Source organism: Somniosus microcephalus, chromosome 6, assembly GCF_052327205.1.
Source record: "Somniosus microcephalus isolate GS21.2 chromosome 6, FLI_Smic_1.0, whole genome shotgun sequence".
Taxonomy (NCBI): Eukaryota; Metazoa; Chordata; class Chondrichthyes; order Squaliformes; family Somniosidae; genus Somniosus; species Somniosus microcephalus.
The window spans coordinates 271,010,661-271,038,477 of record NC_140992.1 but is presented as its reverse complement, the minus strand read 5'-3'; the positions used below and the strand labels follow the sequence as shown (position 1 = coordinate 271,038,477).

The 27,817-nt window shown below is 51.4% G+C and overlaps 1 protein-coding gene across 1 annotated transcript in view; it reads left to right on the top strand.

The window, feature by feature from the left end:
• LOC147116724 (cadherin-8-like) overlaps nucleotides 1-27,817 on the top strand; it is a 265,237-nt gene that overhangs the window by 109,255 nt on the left and 128,165 nt on the right. The gene's annotated exons all lie outside the window — the stretch shown is intronic.

Genomic DNA, 27,817 nt, shown 5'->3' with positions numbered 1-27,817 from the left:
AAGTTGTTTTGTGCCTTGAACACATACCACGTAGAGTCCGATCTCCACGGTGCTCAGATAACGCTCGATCTGGTTTGGTCGCGGAAAATTCGCGGGTTAGGTCCTTGTTTAGTGTTTGGGTGAGAGACTGCCAGGGATAACCGGGTGCTGCAGAATTTAATTCAGCCCCACCGCTCCTGACCTTTGGCCACCCGGTGCGGAGGGGCATGTTTGAGGACCTCCTCGTGGGTCTGCTCCTGGGCCTGGCCAAGGTGGGCATCTACAGGTCCAGGCTAGACGTGACCGGTAGGAAGGGAGAGGGGTGGTTCGCTTGGGCTGCCCGCCTCTCTTCTGCGGTCTTGTCCGCCCCCGGGTGGCCTTGGAGAAGAAAGACGCGGTGTCTGCCAGTACGCTTGAGGCCTTCCGCGACTGGTGGGCACCGCAGGGACTGGACACTGCAAATAACATTATCATTTATGTTTCCTTTGTTTTTTTAATACTTTGGTTCTTTATTAGTCGTGTCCCTCTAGAAAGGGGGCACCTTTGCTTGGCTTTTGTTTCACAACACTGGGCAACCCAATGTCTCCTTAATGGCTTATTTAGAAAAGTCCAACCATATCGAGGAACAGGCACTGTACAAATATTCAGGTCAGCCAACATTCTGTGCATACGTAGAAAGTCTTGCAAAGCATTATTCATTTTCCTCCCTTTAGGTGATTTTTCTCCACATAGTTAGAGAGGGGCTGTTCTGGCAGCTGCTCGCGAGAGATTATTACAGAAGCAAAGCAAACCATTCATTCCAATTTGTTGACTCATTTGCTCCTCCATTTCTTTTTTACTCTTTCTGAAAAGGAGATATGTGTTGCTGTTAAGATTAGGGCAATTGTTTTCTTTCTATGGAGGCCTGATAGGATTTACAAGCACACCATAATTCCCTTCTTTGCCTGCAACCGAGATATTTTTTACAGCACCTCCTCTGCACCACCGAAATCGAGAAATTAGACAATAACTGACAGAAATAACAGTTTCAACTGAAACATTAAAACACATTGGGCTAGATTTTCAGTTTAGGCAGTTTTGGGGCGCTAGCTTTAGCGCCCGCCCGAAGTTAGCGCCCGCCCCAAAGTAGCGCCCCGTTGCCGGGAATTCAGTGGCTTCGCCCTAAGAGGTTGGTGGAGCGCTAAAAGAGGCGTTCCACTACTCTCTTTAGGCGCTAAGCCGGCGGTCCAGAGGGATAGCGCCCAGGCGGGGCGCAGCACGGGTGCGGTCATTTTTGCACTGACAGCAGACCCCGTGGTGCCGACCAGCTCTTAAAGGGGGAAGGGACGAATTAGTCTGCTGCCACGCCCTGCACACTGCAGCCTTGCAAAGAGGCCTCAACACTACTGCTCAGCCCCAGGGAGTCATGGCAACGCCAGAGAAGGCCCGTCAGCGTGCCCTGCGCTTCTCAGAGGGTGATCTGGACATCATGCTCACAGCTCTGGAGGTGAGGCGCAAGATCTTGTTTCCAGACAGTGGGAGGAATCCAACCCACCACGACTACACCAAAGCCTGGAAGCAGATCGCCCAGAGGGTGACATTCACCGGCGAGGCCCCCAGGACCCACACACAATGCCGTAAGAAGTACAACGATCTGACCAGGATTGTGAGGGTGAGTAGCCTTTCCAGTCTCCTCCTCATTCTTGCATGTACACCTGACATGATGGGCAAAGGGACCTGAAAGTCCTTTTGGCCAGCCCTCAGCCAGCAGCATTGGGACAGTCATGAGCATCAAATGGCCATTCGGCACTCTACACTTTGGCCAAGCTATTCCACCATGGGAGGCAGTGCACACTACATCAGGGCTTCACTCTGTCCAAGCTATTCCACCATGGGAGGCAGTGCACACTACATCAGGGCTTCACTCTGTCCAAGCTATTCCACCATGGGAGGCAGTGCACACTACATCAGGGCTTCACTCTGTCCAAGCTATTCCACCATGGGAGGCAGTGCACACTACATCAGGGCTTCACTGCGCCCTTACAGCCCGTCCTTTCTCTTGCAGGCTAAAGTAGCGTTTAATCGCCAGGCCCGTGCCAGGGGTGGCCGCGCCAAGCTGCAGGAGCTCACTCGGCTGGAGGAGCGCGTGTGTGTGCTCATGGGAGCACGTGTGATTGTCCCCACAGCGTGCGGTGTATCCGACCCTCCACTGCCCGGCAATGGTAAGGACCTCGCCTTTTGGCCCTCTCGCGTCGCACTGGCCCATCCGAGCTATCTCCTTTGCCACTGTCCCACCAATGCGCTGAATCCCACCAGTCCTAACTCCCTCGCTGACGCCGTCTCCTCACTCTGAAGCTACTCTTGTGCATTCCTGCTTTCAGCTGGTGACGACCAGGACCCTGAGGCTGCCAGTGACAGCACCTCCAACCAGGAGGAGGAGGAGGAGCAAGCCGGACCTTCGGGGGAACAGTCACGTCCCGCAGGAGAGGAGGAAATGCTCGACACCTCCTCACTGGACGAGTGCCTGGAGGAACTGTCGCAGGGCAATGCAGCTTCTGGGACCAGTGGCGTCCAGCCACCCAGCAGCCGTGCGCGTGGCCCGCGGCCTTCCCCCCAAAGGGGGGAAGGATCAGAGGGGAGTGCTGCTGCTCGGCAAACTTGCCGTCACCAACGCGGCAAGGGTCCCCTAGTTCGGCCCCCTCCTCCCCAGCGGGAGAGTCGCGACTCCAGTCCGGACACCTTCACTTCGGAGGAGGTGCGGAAGCTCGATCAGATGGCCGACGACTCGGACCGGCGCCACACGGAGCTCATGAGCGTGGTGGGGCGCATGCCTGAGGCCATCGAGTCGCTGGCGACCAGTGTGCGCGAGTTCGGGGCAGCAACTGCCGCGACTGGCCGCATGCTAACTGATGCCGTCAAGACCCTGGCGGATGTGATGCGCGCGCACACCAGGACCAGAGGGCCACTCACTGCTGCCACACGCGCTGTCTCAGGCAGGCATCGCCAGGGCAGGCGCCGCGCTGGACCATCCCAGCAAGCCGGCCGTCGGCTGATTGCTGCGGATCCTGCAGTGCGGGCCCGGCCGAGTGCCACCGCGCCACAGCACCAGCCAGCGCATCCCAGACGCCAGCTGGCCCACATTGCACCATCCGTCGCCGCCATTCCCCCTCTGGGGCGTCAAGGGCAAGCGGCTGCAGCTGATGGTGGCCAGGCTCAGGCGCGCCACTCAGGAGACGGCCCCTCGAGGCCCAAACGCCGTGTAGGCCGCCCCCCAGTGGCATCTGGCGGAAGGGCATCTGAGCCTCAGGCGCCTTCCCCCAGCCTCGCAGCAGCCACTGGGCAGAGCTTGCGAAGGAGCAGCAGGCAGGGCAGGGGAGGCAAAATGCTGGGCAAGGTCTCGCCCTCGCGGGCCACTCAGTAGAGGGTGTGGCCAGCTTTCCTTTAATATGGCGGTGGCCATCTTTATTTTGCCCATGGTTGTGCTTTTGGAGGGCTTTTTTTTTGCGTTAGGCCGACGTTGAGGCCCGGTTTCAATAAAGGTGGAGTGGCTCCTCCCCAGTTTGTGGGAGTGAGTCGTTTGTTGGGCTTTTTGTGGGGCCCGTTTATTGTTTTTGGGGATTCATGTGGGAAGGGCTTTTCATTTTTGTTTAATAAAAAATTATCTTTATTCATGCAGTCTCCATGGTTGTTCTTCTTAGTGTTTGTTGGCTTCGCCGGCTGAGGGCTTGCGGAGCGGCTGCATTCATCTTCCCTCATGGCCCCTGGCCATTCCCTGACAGGGGGCTTAGAAGTACCGTGTAATAAGGTGGCGTCGTGCGGCCCTTGGCCCTGGTCGCTCCCTCCTGGGAACGTACTCCTGCTCCTCCTCCTCCTCCTCCTCCTCCTCCTCATGCTCCTCCTGCTCCTCCTCCTGAGGTGCTGGTCCAACGTCAGGTGGCAGTGCCTGAGTCCTGCGGATAGCCAGGTTGTGTAGCATGCAGCAAACCACCACAAATTGGGAGACCCGGTCCGGCGAATACTGGAGAGCTCCTCCGGAGCGATCAAGGCAGCGGAACCGCTGCTTGAGGACCCCAATAGTTAGCTCGATGATGTTGCGGGTGGTTTGATGGCTCTCGTTGTAGGCCTCTTCAGCAGCGGTCCTGGGCGCGCGGAGCGGGGTCATGAGCCAGGTGCACAAAGGATAGCCTTTGTCCCCGAGTAGCCATCCTCTTGGGGGAGGCTGTGCCTGGAACATGTCATGCACAGTACTCTGCCGCAGGATAAAGGCATCGTGGCTGCTGCCTGGGAAGCTGGCATTGACTGCCATGATGCGCTGCTTGTGGTCACAGACCAGCTGCACATTCAGAGAATGGTAGCCCTTCCTGTTGCGATACTGCTCGCCATGCTCCAGAGGGGCCCGCAAAGCCACATGCGTACAGTCAATGGCGCCCTGCACCAAGGGGAATTCCCCGAGTCTGGAAAATCCCAATGCGCGCTGATGCTGGCTCTCCAGGGCCATGGGGAAGGAGATGAATTGGCTTCTCCTTCTGAACAGTGCTTCGGTCACCTGGCGGATGCAGCGATGCACGCCGTACTGGGAGATGTTTGCTATGTCCCCAGCAGCGTATTGGAAGGAGCCGGTGGCATAGAAGTTCAATGCCACTGTCACCTTCACTTCCACCGACAGAGACGTCCTGCACCTGAGCTTTGGCCGCAGATCTCGGCGAAGCAGGTGGCAGATCTCTGCAATCACCCCCTTCCGGAATCGGAGCCTTTTAACACATCGCGCGGCACTCATGTTTAGGTAGGAGCGCTGCTGGCGGTATAGCCTGACTGGGTAAGGCCTACGTGGCCGACGCCTGTAGCCCCCTCTGCCTCTAGCCAGGGCTGCCCCTCTCACAATACGTCTGCGAGCCCTACGGACATGGAGCTGCAGCTCCGCGTTGGCACCCCATGCAACCCCCATCAAATCCTGGCAAACACTCTAATTTCCAAATGGCCACTTGCAGCGCTGTTGCCTGAGTCCAAAAATACCTGGCTCTTGCTGCTTGAAACCAGTTAGCTATCCTCCTTGTTGTGTCTCCAGAAATGCGTTGCACAAGACTGTTTTCTGAAATAATGGATGGCCTTTATACTGGAGAGGACGTTCCCTTTAATTAGCGCCCCCCGGGGCCCGCGCTGGTTGTGTTGCGTTCCTTTTTCCAAACGCTCCGGCCGCCCGCCGCACAATGGGGCGGTCCGACTGAAGTTTGCAATCGGGGCGGCCAAAGGGCGTTGCACGAGGATGTGACGTCATTTTCTGCGCGCGCATCCGGGCGGGCGCTAAACTTTGCGCCGGCGCTAACGGGCAACTTAATTTGGGGCGGGGCGCAAACTGCGCTGCGCCCGGGCGCTACACGCATAGCGCCCGGAAATCACTTCTCTTAAGGCGCTAACTGCTGGCGCAAGCAACTGAAAATCTAGCCCATTCTGCTTGGCCGTAGCTTTCCATTCTATTTGAGGACAACCTTGTCATAGTTGAGCGTTAGTCGGAGCTGGGAGGACGGTGTGCAATGCTACACCACGTATTCGATGGAATGAGTTTAAGGTCAATCTAAATGTCATAAATGCGAGTGATAATTCTACCTCACACCATCAAAACACCACCAGGCAAATATAAGCGTCATTGTAAATCCAATCATTGTTTGTGCAAGTGGGGACCAAAAAAAAGCACCATTATGTATAAATGTAAATGTCTTGTAAAATGTTCATCTTTTTTCAATCCTCCACTTATCAGAGCGTATCCAACCTAGCCTGGCCGAGTGGAGCACACCTGAACTAGGTAGGCGAGCCAGGGTCCCGAGTGTCAACAACGACTGACATGAATCTTGTCATTCATGTGGAAATGACTTATGAAATGATACTGGGCGGCCTGCTGGTGGCGCTATCCAGAGAGAGTATAAATACTCAGGCATGGGCCCAGCTTGCTCAGGACATTCTTTAAAAGGAACTAGTGAAGGACACAACTAGATCTCCATGTTGAAAACCAGTTAATTAAAGCTTTGTTTAATACTCAGACCAAGTGCCTAGTAGTTTTCTTATGTCACTGACAATAACAGAAACTTGCATTTATATAGCGCCTTTAACATAGTGAACCGTCCCAAGGCACTTCACAGGTGCGATTATCAAGCAAAATTTGACACCGAGCCACAGAAGGGGGATATTGGGGCAGGTGACCAAAAGCTTGGTGAAAGAGGTAGTTTTTTAAGGAGCATCTTAAAGGAGGAGGGAGAGGTGGAGAGGCGAAGAGCATTAGGGAGGGAATTCCAGAGCTTAGGGCCCAGGCAGCTGAAGGCACGGCCGCCAATGGTGGAGCGATGAAAACCAGGGATGCGCAAGAGGCCAGAATTGGAGGAACGAAGAGATCTTGGAGAAATGTGGGGCTGGAGAAGTTACAGAGCTAGGGAGAGGCAAGGCCCACACATGAAGAATGTTTACTTGGGTGAGACTATGAAGGGCAGCTGTGCACATCCCTCAGAAAACCATCAACGCCTACAGGCAGGAAATTGGAAGTGGAAAGCGTCGCATTTGTTCTTTGGAAAAGGGGTAACTTTGAATCTTACATTATTGGTGAGATAAGCTCAATCACATGAATTATTCAAGCTTTTGACCTGTAGGCCCTCACGCTTGCCTATGCTGGTGTGTTATATGGCCACAATCATACCATCATATTGGTGTCACTTGAATAAGCTGCTGGTTCAAACAGTTTATAAGCAAAAGCTATCCTTTGAATGATAGAGTAGCCTGATGTCAAAGCACTGAGCTGTTATTCAGAAGGTCAAAACTCAAATCTGTTTTGTCTATTGTTTCAACTTAGAGACCCTCGTAAGGGGAAAGATAGATATTTATCATAGCTCCTATTCAAAGGGTTGGCAAGGTTACAGGATGTTTCAGAAAAGTATAATAGACAAGGAAAATATTGCAAGGAGGAGCAGAATGAGTTCATGAGGTCATTATGTTATTTTATTGATCAAAATGTGGCGGTATTCATTTCTTGTTAACATCTAGTAACCATGGTAACACAAATTAAATACAGTACTTTTGTTAGATTACAGAGTGTAGACGAGTTAGGAGGAAGATCCATAAGTCAGGAGTGGGCCTCTGTATCAGCTAGTTGGTGTGAAAAACTAACCTTTTGCGGGGGAAAAGGACCTGCCTTGATTACAAAGTACAGGTATTACAAAGTATTTACAGCACAGAAACAGGCCATTCGGCCCAACTGCTCCGTGCCGGTGTTTATGCTACACACCAGCCTCCTCCCACCCCTACTTCATCTCACCCCCATCAACATATCCTTCTATTCCTTCCTCCCTCATGTGCTTATCTAGCTTCCCCACATTGACCCGCCTTTGCTCCATATCCCTTGATCTCCTTACCCGACAAAAATCTCTCAAACCTGAAAATTTAATTGGTCCCAGCTTTTTTGGGAGAGAGCGAGTTCCAGATTTCTTTGTGTAAAAATATGTTTCCCGATTTCACTCCTAAAGGGGTTAATTCAAATTTTATGGTTATGCCCCCATGTTCTGAATTTCCCCCCCCTCCTCATCAAAAGAAATAGTTTCTCTGTATCTACCCTATCAAATCTGTTTAACGCGCTCAAGACCTCGATCAGATCACCCCTCAACCTTCTAAACTCAAGGGAATGCCATGGTGTGGAGATGCCGGTGTTGGACTGGGGTGGACAAATGTAAGAAGTCACACAACACCAGGTTATAGTCCAACAGTTTTATTTGAAATCACAAGCTTTCGGAGCGCTGCTCCTTCGTCAGGTGAAGTCAAATAGGAACCAAGTTTACACAACCTCTTTCACAATTTGACCCTTTCATTTATTGTCCTTGAGGGGTGAAATTCTTCCTGGCGTTGGACCCAGGTGTAAGTCGCTGCGTTACAGAGTTTTCATTGTCAAGCTGAATGCACGTGAACCAACATTTTTTTCCAGCGGTTTTATAAACTGAGGGAAGGTGTTGTGCAGGGAGCAGAGAGCGCAGTGGCATAGATCACTGTCTTTTTACCTCTGAATTTGGGCGTAGCTGTGATCCCTGGAGGTCCAAGAAGGCGTTCACGTGGGGTTTTTTTTGTGTCTACATGGATTAATGACATTGGAAGTCTGAGCATAGACCCCTGAACAGTTTAGGGAATGCATTAAATGGGTTGGATAGACCAGAAATTCTTATATAACAAGATTAAAAAGGAACTGCTTTTGGTCCATTGAAATTCTATGAATGATTTGTGATAATGGAGCCTTTTATTCAAATACCAGACATTCATCGGCTCACTGGGACACCAGTGGTTCTAATTCCCTCCCTGTGCTATTTTTAATGCTATTTTAATGTGCTCGCATAGATTTCTCTCCATGCTGTTTCACCGTAGTCATTACCCCGTTAATTTTAAAAGCGGTTTTCAAATGGGTTAAAAAGCTCAGCAGGGAGTTTATATCAGAATGTGAAGCAGGGCACCAGAAATAGCGCACAGAGGGAATGAAACCATTGCAGGAAGGCAGTGCATTCCAATGAGTGGGCAGGGCAGGTCAACAACTAACATTGGAGTTTGGGGCAAAACAGCTGTCAGTCCTGCCGTGCGTCCCTGCCCTCCTCCAACTCATTGGCTGACACAGTGGTGTCAATAGACATTGATTTTCCAACTTGGGTGGGTTGGGTTACAATCGCTCCATTTTGACTTTGTTCTCAAGACCCAACAGATTCTAAGACGTGGACAAAATCCAACCCTTTTAAAATATGCACCGGATCCACACCCCATTTGAATGAAAGGTTAGGGGCAGATTTCTCTATTTTGCACTTGGGCGCAAATAATGGCCTGGGCAGAGCGCAGAGAGGGACATCTGACGGGGAGGGTCGCATACTTGTGATGGTGACCCTAGCCCATGATGTACTTCCCAAACTCGCAACTTCCACCACCTAGAAGGACAAGGGCAGCAGACCCATTGGAACACCACCACCTCCAGGTTACACACCACCCCAACTTGGAAGTATATCAGCCGTTCCTTCACCGTCGCGGGGTCAAAATCCTGGAACTCCCTCCCTAACAGCACTGTGGGAGCACCTTCACCGCACGGACTGCAGCGGTTCAAGAAGACGGCTCACCACCACCTTCTCAAGGGCAATTAGGGATGGGCAATAAATGAGGGCCTTAGCAGCGAGGCCCACATCCTGAAAAAATGTAGGATGGCAAATCAGGCAGCCTCCTCGACAGGGGTGGGATCTTTCCGGCCCAATTCTCCGCAACACTCCGCGCCAGCGTGATTAAATATGGCCAAATGCAAGAGAAAATCTGCCCAATATATTCCTCTCCATTTGCTGCCTGTGCAACACATAGTTCCTCAGGTGAAAAGCACAGGCAAAATGGCCAGGGTTCTGTTTAGCCAGGGCTCCTCTCCCATTATATTGCCCAAAGGATTTCCAGGAAATTCTCCGGTGTGGGGGAGAAGGAATGAAGCAAAATAGTTAGGCTCCAAGCAGTTGCTGCTGTGTCAATGCGATGGGAAGTTCCTCAGTAGGTCCCCCCGCCTCCCCCCCTCACACCCCGTTTTCGCGCAGTTATGATGGGTGCCCAGGAGAAGTAGGCATTAGGCATTGCACATGCCTGCCCTTCCCTTAGATTAGAGAGGTGAGGAGGAGCAAGCAGCTAGGCGATGGAGGACCCAAAAAGGCAGGTACCCCATGGATCTTTGGGCCTGTTTTTGGACTGCAGCCAGAGGCCCTGAAGCCAACGTCCATTACAACAACAACAGCAGCAACAACTTGTATTTATATAAGAACATAAGAAATAGGAGCAGGAGTCGGCCATTTGGTCCCTCAAGCCTGCTCCGCCATTCAATAAGATCATGGCTGATCTTCTACCTCATCTCCACTTTCATGAACTATCCCCATATCCCTTGATTCCCTTAAAATACAAAAATCTATCGATCTCAATCTTGAAAATACTCAACGACTGAGCCTCCACAGCCCTCTGTGGTAGAGAATTCCAAAAATTCACCACCCTCTGAGTGAAGAAATTTCTCCTCATCTCAGTCCTAAATGGCCGACCCCTTATTCTGAGACTGTGACCCCTGGTACTGGACTCCTCAGTCAGGTGAAACATTCTCCCTGTATCTACCCTGCAAAGCCCTGTAAGAATTTTATATGTTTCAATGAGATCACCTCTCATTCTTCTAAATGCCAGAGAATATAGGCCGAGTTTACTCAATCTCTCCTCATAGGACAATCCCCCCGATCCCAGGAACCGGTCTGGTGAACCTTTGTGGCACTCCCTCTAATGCAAGTATATCCTTCCTTAGGTAAGGAGAGCAAAACTGTATACAATACTCCAGGTGTGGTTTCATCAGGGTCCTATATAATTGCAGTAAGATGTCTTTACTTTTATACTCAAATCCTCTTGTAATAAAGGACAACATACCATTTGGTTTCCTAATTGCTTGCTGTACCTGCATGTTAACTTTCAGCGATACGTGTACAAGGACACCCAGGTCCCTCTGAACACCAACATTTCCCAATCTCTCACCATTTAAAAAATACTCTGCTTTTCTATTTTCCCTACCAAAGTGGATATCTTCACATTTCTCCACATTATATTCCATTTGCCATGTTCTTGCCCACTCACTTAGCCTGTCTACATTCCCTTGAAGCCTCCTTGCATCCTCCTCACAACTTACATTCCCACCCAGCTTTGTATCATCAGCAAACTTGGAAATATTACATTTGGTCCCCTCATCCAAATCATTGATGTAGATTGTGAATAGCTGAGACCCAAGCATTGATCCTTGCGGTACCCCACTAGTTACAGCCTGCAAACCGGAAAATGACCCGTTTATTCCTATTCTCTGTTTTCTGTCTATTAACCCATCCTCAATCCATGCTAATATGTTACCCTCAATCCCATGAGCCCTAATTTTGTTTAATAACCTCTTGTGTGGCACCTTATCGAATGCCTTCTGAAAATCCAAATACACCACATCCACTGGTTCCCCCTTATCTATTCTGCTAGTTATGACCACAAAAAACTCTAACAGATTTGTCAAACACGATTTCCCTTTCATAAATCCGTGTTGACTCTGCCCAATCCTATGATTATTTTTGAAGTGCCCTGTTACCACGTCCTTAATAATAGATTCTAGCATTTTCCCTACTACTGATGTCAAGCTGACTGGTCTGCAGTTCCCTGTTTTCTCTCTCCCTCCTTTCTTAAATAGTGGGGTTACATTTGCTACCTTCCAATCCGTGGGAACCGTTCTGGAATATATGAAATTTTGGAAACTGACAACCAATGCATCCACTATCTCTGTAGCCACCACTTTCAAAACCCCAGGATGTAGGCCATCAGGTCCAGGGGATTTATCAGCTTTCAGTCCCATTAATTTCTCCAGTACCATTTTTTTACTAATACTAATTTCTTTCAGTTCCTCATTCTCGCTAGACCCTTGGTTCTCCACTATTTTGGGGAAGTTTTTTGCATTTTCTTCCGTGAAGACAGAAACAAAGGTCGCGATTTTATTAATGGAGGCGGGTTGAGTGCGGGTCAGGTGGTTTCCGGCTTCCAGTCCCGCCCCCAGCTGCGTCCGCTCCACAGACGTGATTTTGCCTCGATTGACTTTGTTCAGCCCACCCTGCGGGCTTGCTGGCCAATTAAAAGGAAGCCGGTGAGATGACGTCATTTGATGACACGTCACCTGCCAGTATCCTTAAAGGGACCATGCACAATTTTCTTTTGACAGTTGATTTCTCAGTGTTTGACAGCATTGAGGTGCTGAAAACACTGACAATCACTGCACAAAGGTGACCTCTTGCACTCAGGCTCTCCAATGACTCCCTCCATTGGCTGGAATAAAAGGCAGCTGCAGGTGAGGTGACAGAAGCGATCTGTCACTGGTGAGAGAGGATCTGCCAATGAGGTGGCACTAGACATGGATTTAAAAACTTGTAAGATAAAGAAATCTGTAAATGTATTAAAAATGCAGTACCCAACATTTTCTTTCCTCTGAGTCTCACCATGTACAGCATTGGATCCTTCACACCACTTCTGCAGCTGTAATCAATCCAGAAACATTACAGCAGTCTCACAACACAACACACTTACCTGGCGTGGTGTCCGGACATTGGGAAACCCGAGCCAGAAGCAGCAAAATCCAAAAAAAGGCTGACAACTACTGACAATTACCTTTTAATAGGCTTTTAATTGCCTTTAATCTGCTTCCCGCCGCTAGGTGTCGGGGCCATTCGCAAATCGGGGACCCGACACATGGGAAAGCTGTTTGGAGGCGGGTTGATGGCGGGATCGGAACCCACCATCAATCAAAATGAATTTAACCTATGACCCGCCTCCAAACCCGTCCTCTGAGCACTGGCAAAATCAGAGCTAAAGTATTTGTTTAATTTCTCTGCCATTTCCTTATTCCCCATTATAATTTCTCCTGTCTCAGCCTGTAAGGGACCCACATTTACTTTTGCTAAACTTTTCCTTTTTACATATCCATAGAAGGTTTTACAGTCTATTTTTATGTCTCTCATTAGTTTACTCTCATATTCTATTTTCCTTTTCTTTATCTATTTCTTGATCCTCCTTTGCTGAATTCTAAAATCCTCCCAAACCTCAAGCTTACTGCTCTTTTTGGCAACATTATAAACCTCTTCCTTTGATCTAATACTATTTTTAACTTCTCTTGTTAACCACGGTTGGACCATTTTTCCTGTGGGGTGTTTGTGCTTTGAAGGAATGTATATTTGTTGTAAATTATGTATTAATTCTTTAAACGTTAGCCATTGCTTGTCTACTGTCTTACCTTTTAATGTAGTTTCCCAATCTATCGTAGCCAACTCGCCCCTCGTACTTACGTAGTTTGCCTTGTTTAGATTTAAGACCCTAGTTTCGGATTTAACTAAATCACTTTCAAACTCAATGTAAAATGCTATCATATTATGGTCACTCTTCCCTAAAAGCCCCTTTACTACAAGGTTATTAATTAACCCTTTCTCATTGCACAATACTAGATCTAAAATAGCCTGTTCCCTAGTTGGTTCCTCAACATACTGATCTAGAAAACTATCTTGCATACATTCCATGAATTCGTCCTCCACACTATTACTGCAAATTTGGTTTGCCCTGTCTATTTGTAGATTAAAATCCTCCATGATTACTGTATTACTCTTGTTACATGCACCTCTAATTTTCTGATTTATTCTCTGCCCTACATTACAACTATTGTTTGAGGGCCTATAAACAATTCCCACCAACGTTTTCTGCCCCTTGCTGTTTCTTAGCTCCACCCAAACTGATCCTACTTCTTGATTTTCGGAGCTAAGATCCTTTCTCTTGACTGTCTTTATCCCATCCTTTATTATCAGGGCTACCCCTCCTCCTTTTCCATTTTGCCTATCTCTTCTAAAAGTTAAGTATCCTGGAATATTTTGTTCCCAACCTTGGCCACTTTGCAACCACGTCTCCGTTATGGCTATTAGATCAAACCTGTTAATTTCTATCTGCGCTATTAATTCATCTATTTTGTTGCGAATGCTTTGCGCATTCAGATATAGTGCCTTTAGCTTTGACTTATTTTTATTTTTCCCTGATGTCACCTTAGTCACTGATGCCCTATTACCTTTGTTACTCTCTCTGTCCCTTCCTGACCCACTCTGCTTATTTTTACCCAAAACTCTGCTCTAGAGTCTTGACATTTCTCTCGCTGCTTTTAAATTTACTCTTTCCTCAATCCTCCCACCCCACTTCATTAGTTTAAAGTCCGGTCTACTGCCCTAGTTATTAGATTCGCCAGGACAGTGGTCCCAGCCCGGTTTAAGTGGAGCCCGTCCCAACAGAACAGCTCCCTCTTTCCCCAGTACTGGTGCCAGTGCCCCATGAATCAAAACCACCTTCCTCCCACACCACTCTTTGAGCCAAGCATTTAAACCTCTAATTTGTCCCTATTCCAATTTGCATGTGGCTCAGGTAAAAATCCAGCGCTTATTACCTTTGAGGTTCTGCTTTTTAATTTGGATCCTAGCTCCTCAAACTCCCTCAACAGAACCTCATTCCTCATTCTACCTATGTCGTTGGTTCCTACATGGACCACGACAACTGGATCCTCCCCCTCCCACACCAAGTTCTTCTCCAGCCGTGAGGAGATGTCTTTAACCCTGGCACTGGGCAGGCAACACAACCTTCGGAACTCTCGGCTGTGGCTACAGAGAACAATATCTATCCCCCTGACTATACTATCCCCTACCACTACTACAATGGTGTCATGGTCAGCTTGCTCATCCATCCTGCAGGCTTTTCCCTCATCCACTCAGGCAGCAAGAACCTCATACCTGTTGGACAAGGACCAAGGCTGAGGCTCCTCCAGCACTGCACCTGGGGTCCCCTTACCTGCCTGAGTTGCAGTCACACCCTCCTGTCCCTGACCACTAACCAGACCTGTACCACTACCTAATCTAAGGGGTGTGACTGCCTCCTGGATCAAAGTGTCCAGGTAACTCTCCCCCTCCCTGATGCCCCTACAATGTCAGCACCTCAGACTCCAGCTCAACAACTCTGAGCTGAAGTTCCTCAAGATGCAGGCACTTACTGCAAACGTGATTGTCCGGGATCACAAACTCCCACATGCTGCAGTTGCGGCACACCACGTGCACTGCCATCCCTTGTTTTATTTAATTAAATGTAATTAAATTTGTAATTAGGAAAATTAGTTTACACTGTAGTTTCTTGACTACTTACTTGCTCTAGATTAAGTTATTGGTGCTGAAATTATATAGCTGCCGATAACACAAAGCACAACAAGTAGTGGAGGCAAAAAACAGCAACTCTTTCCCCCTCTTCTCCGAACTCGCACTCTGCTCAAGTCCACTCGGTTTAAGCCCACTCTGTGCTCTTTAACGTAGTACAATGTCCCAAGCGCTTCACAGGAATGTTATCAGGCAAAGAATTGACACCAAACCAAAGAAGGAGTTATTAGGAGAGGTGACCAAATGCTTGCTCAAAGAGATAATCTTGCTGTTTTGATTTCTGCCCTCATTTTCATGCACAAGGTCACTGCCAAGGGTTGGGTCTATGCAGTTCATATAATCATAGACTGATACAGCACAGAAGGAGGCTATTCAACCCATCGTGCCTGTGTTGGCTCTCTGAAAGAGTGATCCAATTAGTCCCACTCCCCCCTGCTTTTTTCCTGTGGCCCCCACAAATTTTCTCCCATGAAAGTATTTATCCATTTCCCTTTTGAAATTCATTAATGAATATTCTTCCAACCCTCCTTTCGGGCAGCGCATTCCAGATCGCAACAGCTGCAAAAATCATGTGAACCTGCAAATGCAGGTGAGGTTCAGGTCAGGTGAGGCAGAGAGGGAGGAGGAAAATCCAGCCCAAAGCACAGGAAGAGCAGAGCTCACTCGACCCTTAAAGCTGGCTCTGGCTTTGAGATCGATGTCTAGGGTCTTCTCACATCATTGCTACTTCGCTCGTGCCTTGGCATCGAACACATATTATAAGCCATTTACTCCCTGTTAAATCCACTCACTGTCAAGTCTACTCTATGTTACACTGAGAATCGCTTGAATGCTTCGGATAGAGAAGCTTTGGAATACCCAATTTTACAGGGAGTAGGTGGATCTTTTCAATCTGCCGCAAGTTGTTTTGTTTCCTAAATCAACAACACTTACATATAATTTTTTTTTTCTTTTTGTCTAGTTTGCTCCCTGCCTTTCTGTAGGTGCTGGATGATGCTGGAATCGATTCCAGACACCTGCAGTCAACCAGTAACTTTCCTGTTGTCCTGACCAATAGCTACTAACATCTATCTAAAACAGATTATAGAAACGTAGAACATGGAAAAATAGGAGTAGGAGTAGGCCATTCGGCACTTTGAGCCTACTCCACCATTCAATATGATCATGGTTGATCCTCTATCTCAATACCATATTCCCGCTCTCTCCCCATACCCCTTGATGCCTTTTGTGTCTAGAAATCTATCTATCTCCTTCTTAAATATATTCAGTGACTTGGCCTCCACAACCTTCTGTGGTAGAGAATTCCACAGGAGAAGAAATTTCTCCTCATCTCAGTCCTAAATGTTCTACCCCGTATCTGATCATTCATCACATTGCTGTTTGAGGGACTTTGCTGTGTGCAAATTGGCTTCCGCGTTTTCCTACATTACAACAGTGACTACACTTTCAAAAAAATACTTCATTGGCTGTGAAGCACTTTGGGACACTTTTCAAATGTCCATTTTTCACATGTCAGCCCAGAGAGTGAATGTAAGTGAGATCACATCAATCCCAATCAAGTCTTCACTCAACATTCAGTTTTCACATTGGGGTTAGTGGATAGGAACCCTGACTTGAGATCATTTTTTTCCTTCAATCCAAATGGTTGACACAGAGGCCTTTTGCTGTCTCCCCTCTGTAATGTATTATCACATGGTTTGATACCTGGTTTAGTATGAGCATGCTCAGTTCGCTCTGGCCTAATAAAATATCTCTATATGCTCAATGTAAGAACTGAATAGTTCACGAGCTTGGTCATATATGTCGATGAATCCCGTAGGCGCGGCCATGATTGTCCCGATCCCGTCGAACAGTGACTCAGCACGTTACCTGTGAGAACCAACGCCGCTGTTGCTGTGTATACATACATGCGAAGGGGAAGCACAGATGATTCTGTGTCAGCATTAACAGTAAAACATCACAAAAATTCAGCTTAGGTGCCACAAATTCACCTTAAACTTGTCCACTCGAATGTTGAACACTGTGTCCTTCCATGATCCATAAAAATGGCTTTGGGATCCCATCTTCGTCGCCAAAAATGTAATATATGTTGGCGGAACAAATGAAGGACAGAGACACGATGAGTTGCTAGTCCATGTGCTTGCTTCATCAGGCCAGAGTGAACTGAGCATGCGCATACTAAGCCATGTGACAAACCATGTGACAAACCATGTGATAATATATTACACCCTCTGCCATCCAGACCGACATCAGTGAAGCCAACAGAAACCAGCGGTCGAACCCAGGAACGTCCTGGTCTATACAGCTCTGTACCACATGATGCAGTGTGCTGACCTATAAGCTATTTTCCTCCATTGTCTCACAGGTCATTTTGGCTAAATTGTTCAGGGCTCACAGTGGTTTGGCCTTAGCCCAGCTTGTTAAGTATTCGTCTGATTAAGGTGATCTCCTCGAGGTGTTTAAATTGTTCAAAGGATTCGATATTGTAGATACAGAGAAACAATTTCATCTGATCGAGGAACATTGAGGCCTGTCAGCTGTGACTCAGTAGGTAGCACACTCGCCTCTGAATCAGAAGGTTGTGCGTTCAGGGACTTGAGCACAAAAATCCAGGCTGACACTCCCAGTGCAGTGCTGAGGGAGTGCTGCACTGTCAGAGGTGAGACGTTAAACCGAGGCCCCGCCTGCTCTCTCAGGTGGGTGTAAAAGATGCAATGGCACTATTTTGAAGAAGAGCAGGGGGAGTTCTCCCTGGTGTCCTGGGGCCAATATTTATCCCTCAATCAACATCACTAAAAACAGATTATCCGGTCATTATCATGTTGCTGTTTGTGGGAGCTTGCTGTGTGCAAATTGGCTGCCGCGTTTCCTACATTACAACAGTGACTGCACTTGAAAAAGTACTTCATTGGCTGTAAAGCGCTTTGGGATATCTGGCAGTCATGAAAGGCGCTATAGAAATGCAAGTCTTCTTTCTTTCTAACATAATCTTAAAATTAGAGCTGAGCCATCTAGAAGGGAAATCAGGAAGCATATTTTCACACACAGGGTGGTAGAAGTCTGTAACTCTCTCCCCCAAAAGGCATTAGATGCTGGATCAATTGGCACTTTCAAGACTGAGATCGATAGGTTTTTGTTGGGTGAGGGTATCAAGGGATATGGAGCAAAGGCGGGCCAATGGAGTTGAGTTGCAGATCAGCCGTGAATGGCGGAGCAGGCTAGAGGGGCTGAATGGCCTCCTCCTGTTCCTATGATCCTATGTTCGTTTCACTCTCTTGCTTGTGTGGGATTCTCCCGCTTCTCTTCCAGAAGGACCCGAAGTCTTCTCACCGCCGTTCCCAGAAGTTTGGATCTATACTTTGGTCTCTGTTTCCATCTTACTTGTACCTCAAAAAAGTTTTCCTTTGTCGCTTCTCCTTCAATAATTTCTACCCCCACCCACCCTCACGCCCCACCCCCCGACATCGCTCCCCCTCCCCACCCCGCAACATCGCTCCCCCTCCCCACCCCCCGACACCGCTCCCCCTCCCCACCCCCGACATCGCTCCCCCTCCCCACCCCCCGACACCGCTCCCCCTCCCCACCCCCGACATCGCTCCCCCTCCCCACCCCCCGACATCGCTCCCCCTCCCCACCCCCCGACATCGCTCCCCCTCCCCACCCCCCGACACCGCTCCCCCTCCCCACCCCCGACATCGCTCCCCCTCCCCACCCCCCGACACCGCTCCCCCTCCCCACCCCCGACATCGCTCCCCCTCCCCACCCCCCGACATCGCTCCCCCTCCCCACCCCCCGACATCGCTCCCCCTCCCCACCCCCCGACATCGCTCCCCCTCCCCACCCCCGACATCGCTCCCACTCCCCACCCCCCGACATCGCTCCCCCTCCCCACCCCCCGACATCGCTCCCCCTCCCCACCCCGCAACATCGCTCCCCCTCCCCACCCCCCGACACCGCTCCCCCTCCCCACCCCCGACATCGCTCCCCCTCCCCACCCCCCGACACCGCTCCCCCTCCCCACCCCCGACATCGCTCCCCCTCCCCACCCCCCGACATCGCTCCCCCTCCCCACCCCCCGACATCGCTCCCCCTCCCCACCCCCCGACACCGCTCCCCCTCCCCACCCCCGACATCGCTCCCACTCCCCACCCCCCGACATCGCTCCCCCTCCCCACCCCCCGACATCGCTCCCCCTCCCCACCCCCCGACATCGCTCCCCCTCCCCACCCCCCGACACCGCTCCCCCTCCCCACCCCCGACATCGCTCCCCTCCCCACCCCCCGACATCGCTCCCCCTCCCCACCCCGCAACATCGCTCCCCCTCCCCACCAGCCGACACCGCTCCCCCTCCCCACCCCCCGACACCGCTCCCCCTCCCCACCCCCGACATCGCTCCCCCTCCCCACCCCCCGACATCGCTCCCCCTCCCCACCCCGCAACATCGCTCCCCCTCCCCCACCCCCCGACATCGCTCCCCCTCCCCACCCCCCGACATCGCTCCCCCTCCCCACCCCGCAACATCGCTCCCCCTCCCCACCCCCCGACAGCGCTCCCCCTCCCCACCCCCCGACACCGCTCCCCCTCCCCACCCCCGACATCGCTCCCCCTCCCCACCCCCCGACATCGCTCCCCCTCCCCACCCCCCGACATCGCTCCCCCTCCCCACCCCCCGACACCGCTCCCCCTCCCCACCCCCGACATCGCTCCCACTCCCCACCCCCCGACATCGCTCCCCCTCCCCACCCCCCGACATCGCTCCCCCTCCCCACCCCCCGACATCGCTCCCCCTCCCCACCCCCCACCCCGACATCGCTCCCCCTCCCCACCACCCACCCCCCGACATCGCTCCCCCTCCCCACCCCCCGACATCGCTCCCCCTCCCCACCCCCCGACACCGCTCCCCCTCCCCACCCCCGCAACATCGCTCCCCCTCCCCACCCCCCGACATCGCTCCCCCTCCCCACCCCCCGACATCGCTCCCCCTCCCCACCCCGCAACATCGCTCCCCCTCCCCACCCCCCGACATCGCTCCCCCTCCCCACCCCCCGACACCGCTCCCCCTCCCCACCCCCGACATCGCTCCCCCTCCCCACCCCCCGACATCGCTCCCCCTCCCCACCCCCCGACATCGCTCCCCCTCCCCACCCCCCGACATCGCTCCCCCTCCCCACCCCCCGACATCGCTCCCCCTCCCCACCCCCCGACACCGCTCCCCCTCCCCACCCCCGACATCGCTCCCACTCCCCACCCCCCGACATCGCTCCCCCTCCCCACCCCCCGACATCGCTCCCCCTCCCCACCCCCCGACATCGCTCCCCCTCCCCACCCAATACAATACAATACAATACAAATCGCTTTATTGGCATGATAAGGTACATCTTATGTTGCCAAAGCATCAAAATACATTTATGGTTGAACACATAAACGCGGTTCCATTCATACAGTGTATAAACAGGTATATCCCTGAGTTTATAAATATATTTTCGCCTTGTTTATATATACTCTTGTCTTAGTTTACTGGTTGTCCCTCTGTTCATGGCAAGCTGTAACATAGTGTGCCGCCAGTGTTACACAGTTTCTCTCCTCCCCCAGTAGGAATGGGAGTTTTTGGTTGTCAGTCAGATTTCTGAATTCAGGGCATATTTGTGAGAATTTTTGATAGAAATTCTCTCTGATGCCCTGATATTTTCCACAGGCTGTGAGGAAGTGCATCTCTGTCTCAACTACTCCCTGACTGCAGTGAGAGCATATCCTGTCTTCTCTTGGCAGCCTGGTCTGCCTGTGTCTGCCTTTTTCGATCGCTAGGCTATGTTCGCTAAGTCTGTACCTTGTCAAGGTTCTTCTCAGTTTGTTATCCTTTACCATGGTCAGGTAATCAGCTATGTTGTATTGTCTGTTTAGGGCCAAGTAGCAATTGAGTTTGCTTTGGGTTTTTGTTGTTTCTGCCCAATATGACAGATATTTTTCCTTTTGCTTAGCGACGATTGTGTTGGGTCGAATTCTTTGTGTTACCCTGTCACTGTCCTGGGGCTGGTTATTGTTAGTATTGTTATTAGTTACTTTATTGAGTCCCAGGACTAGTTGACTGAGGGTATTCTTCTTTATGGTCAGCTCTTGGCATTTCAGGGCGTCGTAGTGATAGCATTGGGGGTTGCTCATTTGTAGGTGATTCCAAAATTTGGTGGCTCTTTTTTGGATAGTGATTATTAATGGGTATTGGCCTAGTTCCGCCCTGCATGCGTTGTTTACTGTTTTCCTTTGAGTCCGGAGGATACTTTTACAGAATTCCGCATGTAGGATCTCAATTGGGTGTTTGTCCCATTTTGCAAAATCTTGTTGTGTTAGTGGTCCCCAGACCTCACTGCCATAGAGTGCAATTGGTTCAATTACTGATTTGAAAATTTTGAGCCAAATGCTAATTGGGATTTCTATTTGGATTGATTTTTTGATGGCATAGAAAGCCCTTCTTGCTTTCTCTTTCAGTTCATTCACAGCCAGTTTGAAGTTTCCCGTAGAACTGATTTTTAAGCCCAAGTATGTGTAGTTAGTGGTTTGTTCAATTTTGGTTGTTCCTACTGTGAAATTTATTTTGGGTCCCTGATGTTTGGATCTTTGCTGGAACACAAGGACTTTGGTTTTTTGGGGATTTATTGTCAGGGCCCAAGTCTGGCAGTACGACTCCAGCAGGTCCAGGTTTTGCTGTAGCCCCTCTTTAGTAGGTGACAGCAGAACCAGGTCGTCTGCATAGAGGAGGAATTTAACCTTGGATTCATATAGGGTGAGGCCGGGTGCTGTAGATTGTTCAAGTAGTTTTGCCAATCCATTTATGTAAATATTAAAGAGTGTCGGTGAGATTGCCGAGCCCTGCGTCACCCCCCGCCCCTATGGGAAGTATTTTGTTTGTTTGTCTCCAATTTTAACTGCACATTTGTTGTTTGTATACATTGATTTAATTACATCATATGTTTTCCCTCCTACCCCACTTTCGATAAGTTTCAGGAATAAACCCCCCACCCCGCAACATCGCTCCCCCTCCCCACCCCCCGACATCGCTCCCCCTCCCCACCCCCCGACATCGCTCCCCTTCCCCACCCCCCGACATCGCTCCCCCTCCCCACCCCCCACCCCGCAACATCGCTCCCCCTCCCCACCCCCCGACATCGCTCCCCCTCCCCACCCCCCGACATCGCTCCCCCTCCCCACCCCCCACCCCCCGACATCGCTCCCCCTCCCCACCCCCCACCCCCCGACATCGCTCCCCCTCCCCACCCGCCCGACATCGCTCCCCCTCCCCACCCCCCGACATCGCTCCCCCTCCCCACCCCCGACATCACTCCCCCTCCCCACCCCCGACATCGCTCCCCCTCCCCACCCCCGACATCGCTCCCCCTCCCCACCCCCCGACATCGCTCCCCCTCCCCACCCCCCGACATCGCTCCCCTCCCCACCCCCCACCACCCGACATCGCTCCCCCTCCCCACCCCCCACCCCGCAACATCGCTCCCCCTCCCCACCCCCCACCCCGCAACATCGCTCCCCCTCCCCACCCCCCGACATCGCTCCCCCTCCCCACCCCCCGACATCGCTCCCCCTCCCCACCCCCCCGACATCGCTCCCCCTCCCCACCCCCCGACACCGCTCCCCCTCCCCACCCCCGACATCGCTCCCCCTCCCCACCCCCCGACATCGCTCCCCCTCCCCACCCCCCGACATCGCTCCCCCTCCCCACCCCCCGACATCGCTCCCCCTCCCCACCCCCCCGACATCGCTCCCCCTCCCCACCCCGCAACATCGCTCCCCCTCCCCACCCCGCAACATCGCTCCCCCTCCCCACCCCCGACATCGCTCCCCCTCCCCACCCCCCGACATCGCTCCCCCTCCCCACCCCCCGACATCGCTCCCCTCCCCACCCCCCACCCCCCGACATCGCTCCCCCTCCCCACCCCCCACCCCGCAACATCGCTCCCCCTCCCCACCCCCCACCCCGCAACATCGCTCCCCCTCCCCACCCCCGACATCGCTCCCCCTCCCCACCCCCCGACATCGCTCCCCCTCCCCACCCCCCGACATCGCTCCCCCTCCCCACCCCCCGACATCGCTCCCCCTCCCCACCCCCCCGACATCGCTCCCCCTCCCCACCCCGCAACATCGCTCCCCCTCCCCACCCCGCAACATCGCTCCCCTCCCCACCCCCCACCCCCGACATCGCTCCCCCTCCCCACCCCACAACATCGCTCCCCCTCCCCACCCCCCGACATCGCTCCCCCTCCCCACCCCGCAACATCGCTCCCCCTCCCCACCCCCCGACATTGCTCCCCCTCCCCACCCCGCAACATCGCTCCCCCTCCCCACCCCCCGACATCGCTCCCCCTCCCCACCCCCCGACATCGCTCCCCCTCCCCACCCCCCACCCCCCGACATCGCTCCCCCTCTCCACCCCCCGACATCGCTCCCCCTCCCCACCCCGCAACATCGCTCCCCCTCCCCACCCACCGACATCGCTCCCCCTCCCCACCCCCCGACATCGCTCCCCCTCCCCACCCCCCGACATCGCTCCCCCTCCCCACCCCCCACCCACCCCCACCCCCACCCCCCGACATCGCTCCCCCTCCCCGCCCCCCGACATCGCTCCCCCTCCCCACCCCCCACCCACCCCCACCCCCCACCCCCGACATCGCTCCCCCTCCCCGCCCCCCGACATCGCTCCCCCTCCCCGCCCCCCACCCACCCCCACCCCCCACCCCCCGACATTGCTCCCCACCCCCCGACATCGCTCCCCCTCCCCACCCCCGGACATCGCTCCCCCTCCCCACCCCCGGACATCGCTCCCCCTCCCCACCCCCGCCTAAAAAATGAATAATTTCAGTTCAGGCATCTTCTTGTTCCAACAGTTTTACTCAAACCTTTGACAAGTTCAATCTTCTTCAAATGCCTTTAATCTTCTGGCAGGAAATAGCATCTTCTGAAAATTCCTCCTGTTCCAATGTTCCCACGAAGCCAGCTTTTTACTTCCCCCCATGAGCTTTAGTACACGTGGCCAGCTGTCTCGTGGAATGACTTATAGTCTGACTTTCTTGCCAAGATCCAGCAGGTTTTGGAATCAAATGAAACTTAACTCTTTGGGTGCGAGCCCCAAGGTCCGTGGATGAATATAACGCAATATTCTAAAAGGCTAAATGGCACAGAGTACTGAGAGAATAAGAAACGGGACATGTCGGAGATAGACAGCGGACTAGTCAGCATCTGAAAGATAGGTTAATGTGCTGGGTGGGGCCCCTCATCGGAAATGGCAATCCAATTAAACTCACACGCTGTTTCTTATAGAGAAAAGAAAGAAGGGAAAGAAGGGATGGAAGGAAGGAAGGAAGGAAGGAAGGAAAGAAGGAAGGAAGGAAGGAAGGAAGAAAGGAAAGAAGGAAGGAAAGAAGGAAGGAAGGAAAGAAGGAAGGAAGGAAGGGATGGAGGAAGGAAGGAAGGAAGGAAGGAAGGAAGGAAGGAAGGAAGGAAGGAAGGAAGAAAGGAAAGAAGGAAGGAAGGAAGGAAGGAAGAAAGGAAAGAAGGAAGGAAGGAAGGAAGAAAGGAAAGAAGGAAGGAAGGAAAGAAGGAAGGAAGGAAGGAATGGAGGAAGGAAGGAAGGAATTGCCAATGAAGCATCTTTGAAGTCTCGTCACTGTAATGTGGGGAAACGCGGCAGCCATTTTGCTCACAGCAAGCTCCCACAAACACCAATGAGATAAACGACGAGATAACCTGTTTTCGCCATGTTTTTGATGGATGAACATTGTCCAGGACACCGGAGAGAACTCTCCGTGCTCTTCTTTGAAGTGTCATGAGATCTTTTCATCTGAGAGAGCAGACGGGGCCTTGTTTTAATGCCTCAGCCAAAAGACGGCACCTCCGACAGTGCAGCATTCGACTTTCTGTGCCCTTGCTATCTATCTACCACTCACCCCGCCCTTTGTCCTATACAAGATGTCCAGCCAGACGAAGGGTCCAAGTTCTGACAAAGGATGTTATTCTGTCTTTATTTTGGGGATTCTGATGCTGAGCGTTACCAGCATTTTGTGCTTCTTAAAAAAAAAAAAAATCTGCTTTGTAGCATTTGCCTTTTTTTCTTCCTTTTATCTCTATACATTGACAAGATATCCCACAGGAGGGGGAAAAAAAAAGAAATGGACAGCAAGACAGGCATTTAAGTTGAATTAAAACCCAACCAGCTAGTGCCAAAGTTAAGCGTGAATCACCATAGATGTTGTGTGTTCATAGTCCCACGCCAGAGACTTGAGCACAAAATCTAGGCTGACACTGGCAGTGCAGTGCTGAGGGAAGCTGCATTGTCGGAGGGGCCGTCTTTTGGATATGATGTTAAAGCCAAGCTCCATCTGCCTTCACAGGTGAAAGTATTTCAAGGAGTAGCAGGGGGAGATCTCCCCGGTGTCCTGGCCAGCAGTTATCCCTCAAACAACATCACGACCAGACAATCTATTTTAACTGATTTAGGTGGAGGGATAAATGTTCATATTGCTATTTGTGGGAGCTTGTTGTGCGCAAATTGGCAGCCCCGTTTCCCAACATTACAACAGCGACCACACTTCAAAAAGTACTTCATTGGCTGTAAAGCGCTTTGGGACAACCTGAGGTCGAGAAAGGCACTATAGAAATGCAAGATCTATCTTTTTCTTTTATCTAGCAATGCGTGAGCAGATATTTAATCAGTAGAATCACTTCTGATATTGTTTGCCATGATGATACCACTGGAGTAGATAAAAACAACAAGTCGCATTTATATAGCACCTTTAGCATAATAAAACATCCCAAGGCCTGTCACGGGAGTGATTATCAAACAAAATTTGACACCGAGCCACATAAGGAGATATTAGGACAGGTGACCAAAAGCTTGGTCAAAGAGGTAAGTTTTAAGGAGCGTCTTAAAGGAGGAGAGAGAGCTAGCGAGGCGGAGAGGTTTAAGGAGGGAATTCCGGAGCTTAGGGCCTTGGCAGCTGAAGGCACGGCTGCCAATGGTGGAGTGATTAAAATCAGGGATGTTCAAGAGGCCAGAACCTCGGGGGGGTTGTAGGGCTGGAGGAGGTTACAGAGATCAGGAGGGATGAGGCCATGGGAGGGATTTGAAAACAAGGATGAGAATTTTAAAATTGAGGTGTTGCTTAACCAGAAGCCAGTGTAGGTCAGCGAGCACAGGGGGTGATGGGTGAATGGGACTCGGTGCAAGTTAGGACACGGGGCAGCAGAGTTTTGGATGACCTCAAGTTTACGTAGGGTAGAACGTGGGAGGCCAGCCAGGAGGGCGCTGGAATAGTCAAGCCTGGAGGTAAAAGCAATGAAATGAGAAAAGGCTCCTTGGCCCCATTTACCTCCCTTCAGTGATTATGTCCACGCTCTGACAGCTTTCATCTCCTTCCCTGCCTGAAGGATAAGCTGATGTCCCTCTGCCCCTTAGGCTGAGTTATGTCTTCTGTTTCTTCGCTGCAAATTTCGACTGACTAGGGATTCACTTTGAAGTTTCACAAGCTAACGGCTCTTGAGTGGATGTAGTCAGATCCCGGACCTCTCTCACATGGCTGGGCAGGATACGAGAAAGGTCTCGTTTGCCTGACAAGCAGGACCAAAAGGAAAAAGAAAAAGAAAAGCTGAAAATCGCTGGAAATGCACAATGGGCCCATCAGCTTGTGAAAGGACAAGAGAGCGAGAGATTAGAGTGTTTTATCAGAGTCGGACAGCACAGGAGGAGGCCATTCGACCATCGTGCCTGTGCCAGCTCTTTGGAAGAGCTCTCCAATTAGTCCCACTCCCTTTCCCTTTCCCCATAGCTTGCAAATTTTCCTTTTTAAGTATTTATCCAATTCCCTTTTGAAAGTTACTATTGAATCTGCTTCCACCACCCTTTCAGGCAGCGCATTCTGGATCATAACAACTCGCTGCGTAAAATTATTTCTCCTCACCTCCCCCTCTGGTTCTTTTGCCAATTATCACAAATCTGTGTCCTTTGGTTACTGACCTCCCGTCAGTGGAAGCCGTTTCTCCCTATCCGCTCTATCAAAACTCCTCATAGTTCTCAACCCCTCTATTAAACCTCCTCTTTACCTTCTCTGCTCTAAGGAGAACAATCCTGGCTTCTCTAGTCCCTCTACATAACTAAAATCCCTTTGATGATTTCGTTATGACAGGTCTGTACCCCAAATGCACAATTTTGCTCAAATCTCCTTGAAAAATGTAGGACAGAAATTCCTGGGCCTAGGGTTTATACTGGTGGTATTATCTGTGCGGGCAGGAACATGAATTTGGGACGGGACCTGGTTAAGCTTGATCTCCACCTCTTTTCTTCTGGCTTTCCTCAATCACCCAGAAATTGGGGTGAACGCTTCTTGCACCTGCCCCTCACTGCTGTGCGGACGTGAGAGAAAGAGATGGGACTGGCGGAATGGCATCATCTGCTGGCACCACCGCGATGTAGACCAGAATAAACCAGGCGCACACACTAGGAGTGGATCCTAGCAGCATTGGCCAGTAACATTTTCAAAGGCCAGTTTGCCTCAGACGGTCATGGCAGATTCAAAACAACACCTTTAATTTTTGTTTCTCCACCAGTTCATCCAGCCCACTTACTCTACAGCAAAGTGCTGCAGAGATATCTCTTCCCCTCCCAACCCCGCTGTGCCCCACACCCTACTGAAGTAGGCACCCCACCCTCAAGTGTAAAAAAAAGACATGGATACCAATCCAAAATAGGCTCCTGCTCTTGTCCCCTAGGTTTCGATCAGGTTCAACGGCTCGTCCATTGGTTGGGTCTGCCTTACTTCAGAACTATCTTCAGAAGCCCCCCCAGAGGAATTTCAGGGCTTCTTAGAATTCCGTGCATCCCCAGACAACTGCATCTAGTCTACAGGTTTAGATCTCAGCCTTGGCTCAGTGGGCAGAAGGCCATGGGTTCAAGCCCCACTCTAGAGACTGGAGCGTGTAATCTTGGCTGACACTTCAGTGCAGTGGCTGCCGTCTTTCGGATGAACCTGAAAACCCCGCCTGCCCTCTAAGGTGGACGCAAAAGGTCCCACGGCGCTGTTTGAAGAAGAGAAGGGGCGTTTTCCCCGGTG